At 40.2% G+C, this 3,821-nt stretch overlaps 1 pseudogene; it reads left to right on the top strand.

The window, feature by feature from the left end:
* Positions 1 to 1,672: 1,672 nt before the first annotated feature.
* Positions 1,673 to 1,745, top strand: LOC127488724 (small nucleolar RNA U3; annotated as a pseudogene).
* Positions 1,746 to 3,821: the final 2,076 nt, after the last annotated feature.

Below are 3,821 nucleotides of genomic sequence, written 5' to 3'. Positions count from 1 at the left end.
AGAAGGAGGTACCTTTCTCTGAAGGGAGGAGAGAACTTCCATTTTGACTATGAGCTTGTCTAAATAAGATCGAAGTTGGCAAACTCAGAAGGCTTCCATGGCCTTGGCAGCTCATGACTAGAGCCTAGGGAGATTACTGACACCATAAATAAGAGTGTCAGTTTGCTAAGTCAACAACAGGAGTCACTGTGCACTTACTCCTCATGTAGGATCTCTGTGCTTAATGTGTTGTTCAATGTGAATTAATGCTATAGCTACTACTGAAACAGTATTTTACACTTTATGTTCTGTGTGGGTGCAAACTGATGAAATCTACTTAATATACACTAAATCGATCTTCTGTATGTAAAGACAATTGAAAATAAATCTTGATCTGAATGGAATGGGAGAGGGAGTGGGAGATGTAGGATTGCGGGTGGGAGGGAAGTTATGGGGGGCAAAAAGCCATTGTAATCCATTAAATGTACTTTGGAAATTTATATTTACTAAATGAAAGTTTGAAAAAGAAAGTGGATGCAAATGAAACCCATTGTACTTAGTGAAATAAGCCACTCACAGAAAGACAAATATCATGTGGTCTCTCTGATATGTAGTAAATAATAGAGTAATTAAAATGTAATCTATAAGGTTACTGGTGTTGTGGTGTAGCAGTAAAGCCAAGGCCTGCAGTACTATCATCTTAAATGGGTGCCAGTTTGAGTCCCAACTGCTCCACTTCTGATCTGTCTCTCTGCTATGGCCTGTGAGAGCGTAGAAGATGGTGGAAGTCCTTGGGCCCCTGGACCTGCGTGGGAGATCGGAGGAAGCTCCTGGCTCCTGGCTTTGGATAACACAGTTTTGGCCAGTGCGGCCATCTGGAGAGTCAACCATTGGGTGGAAGACCTCTCTCTCTCTCTCTCTACCTCTCTACCTCTCCACCTTTGCCTCTCTGTAATTCTGCCTTTCAAAAAATAAATTAATGTTTTTAAAAAGTATAATCTATAGGATTTAAACTGACACCTTGAGATGCAATGATTCTGAACAGCCCTTACCTTGACTATAGAGGAATAATGTTGTTCTTGTTTGTTTGGTTCTTTTCTCCTTTTTTCTTCATGCTCATCAGTGAACTCTCTTCCTAGTGTGGGGTTAATCTTATGAGTATAAAAATTAACTGAAAATTGATCTCTGTAAAAAATAAGGAGGGGAAAGGAAAGGGAGGAGGAAGAAAGTGTGGGAGGGAGGTGGGGGGAAGAATCACTATGTTCCCAAATCTAAATCTACTAAATGCATGAAGTTCCATTTTTTTTTTTTTGACAGGCAGAGTGGACAGTGAGAAAGAGAGAGAAAGGTCTTCCTTTTCTGTTTGTTCTCCCCACAGTGGCTGCTGCGGCCGGCGCACCATGCTGATCCAAAGCCAGGAGCCAGGTGCTTCTCCTGGTCTCCTATGTGGGTGCAGGGCCCAAGGACTTGGGCCATCCTGCACTGCACTCCCAGGTCACAGCAGAGAGCTCAACTGGAAGAGGAGCAACCGGGACAGAATCCAGTGCCCTGGCTGGGACTAGAACCCGATGTGCCGGGACCACAGGTGCAGGATTAGCCTAGTGAGCCACGGCACCAGCCTGAAGTTGCATTATTTAAACAAAATAAAACAAACCAAAAATTTTTAACTTCATAAATTAAATAAGATACCATCAAGACTATACTTTCAGGGATCATTTCTATAGTTTGCTACTAAATAAGATACCATCAAAATATCATCCGTTTCTTTTTAATAAACAGATTTGTTTTTTAACCATCTTTTTAAAAATTTATAAGCAACAATTATACATATTTATGTGCTACAGAGAAATATTTAAGTTCATGTATACAATTTGTACTGATCAAAATAGGGTCATCAACATTTCCCCTTCTCTAACATTACTTTATGATTAGAGGCATGGAGCTTCCTCCTTCTGTTTGTTCTTACAATATCTAGTAGATAATTGTTAGCTGTAGTCTTTCCACTATGCTGTGCAACACTAGGTTATTATTCCTTTGATCTAAGTCTGATTTGGTAACCACTATCCAGACTCCCTCTGCCCACCCTCCATACCTTCTTGATAGCCTCTAGAAATCACCATTCTGTGTTCAGATTGATGTATTTTTGGTTGGTTGGCTGGATTTTTTTGTTTTGGCTTCTACATATGAAGGAGAATATGAGGTATTTGTATTCTGTGTGTAGTTTATTTCACTCAACATGATATGCCACCTGTCTCTTAAACTCAAAAAGTATATCCATCAATAATGGTAATTCTACATACTCTGCATTTATAAGAAAGACATAGATTTCTAGAACTATATCCGACACCTTCTATATCAAGAACTACCATGTATAAAGTTAAAAATAATGAGTCTAGGGGCCAGTGCTGTGACATAGCAGGTAAAGTCATCACCTGCAGTGTCAGCATGACATGTGGATGCCAGTTTGAGTCCCTGCTGCTACACTTCCAATCCAGTTCCCTGCTAATGTGCCTGGGAAAGCAGTGGAAGATGGCCCAAGTTTTTGGGCCCCTGCACCCACGTGAAGACCCAGAAGAAGCTCCCAGCTCCTTACTCCTGGCTACTGGCTCCCAGCTCCTGGCTTTGGATCAGCCCAGCTCCAGCCATTGCTGCCATTTGATGAGTGAACCAGCAGATGGATGTTCTCTTCCTCTCCCTCTCTCTTTGTAACCCTGCCTTTCAAATATATAAGTAAAGCTTTTAAAAAAAAAATGACTCCAGGAATGGGTGTTTGGCCTACCCAATAAGATGCCAAAAAATTATATCAGAATACTTGAATTTGATTACCAGCTTTGATTCCTGCATCCAGCTTTATGCTAGTGCAGACCTGGGAGGCATAGGTGATGACCCAAGTGATCAGATTTCTACCACCCATGTAGAGGACCTGAACTGAGTTCCTGTCTCTCAGCTTTGGTCCCAGCCTTGCAGCTATTTCAGGCAGTTGGGGAGTGAACAGTAGATGGCTGCATTATCACTCTATCTCTTGGCTCCTCAAATAATAATAATGATAATGAGTCTAAGACACCAGTGGAATCATAGCAATGCTTACTATTTGTTTACTGTTTTAAATATATGAATTGTTAATAGACATAAATTTATTTATGTCTACTCTCTAAGGAGGCTGAAAACCAAATATTTGCTATTTCAACCTCTGCTTTGGTATGGGTATAAGCGCTTAACCTGCATTTAGTGACCAGATGCTTCTGTTCCAGACCTTGGGCATGAGCACTGGTGTGACAGAGAATTAGGAGCAGGACTGATCCCTCTGGCAGCCCAGGTAGAAATGATGTCTGCACCAGAGCAAGGGCGATGCAAGATGCAAGTGTAGCCTTTGGTACTCCTCAGAGGAAGCCGTGGAGACCTCCTAATCCTCTCATGGCCTGGTTTTCCTGTGTGACCTCCCTCCTTCTTACCCATTTGCAGGGTCCAGTTATATGGTTCTCTAGGGATTCTGCAAATACCAGGTAGGCTTTTCAGAAATTATTTTCTTTGCCTAAATTCATTATATTGATTTATTTGGTTATAATTATGAACCACAGGGCAGAAATATGCTTGTATCTAATTGTATACACTTATCCTTGTTTTTGCCTAGTCTACTTTTCTTGGATTTGTTTATTATACTTTTAAATTCTTTAAGTATCTGACTAATTTTCACTTTCTCCTATAGAAGAAATTTAGTGTTTTATTTTCCTTATTAACTGACTTTTTTATATTTCCCTTTGTAATAGTTTATTTATCATTCATTTCAATTTCCATTATGGCTTCTTTGATTTGCCAAGTTTGATAGATTAAATATGTTTATT

The sequence above is a fragment of the Oryctolagus cuniculus genome, chromosome 7 (genome assembly GCF_964237555.1).
Source record: "Oryctolagus cuniculus chromosome 7, mOryCun1.1, whole genome shotgun sequence".
Taxonomy (NCBI): domain Eukaryota; kingdom Metazoa; phylum Chordata; class Mammalia; order Lagomorpha; family Leporidae; genus Oryctolagus; species Oryctolagus cuniculus.
The sequence above is the reverse complement of the archived record's forward strand: the minus strand, read 5'-3'. Positions and strand labels throughout refer to the sequence as shown.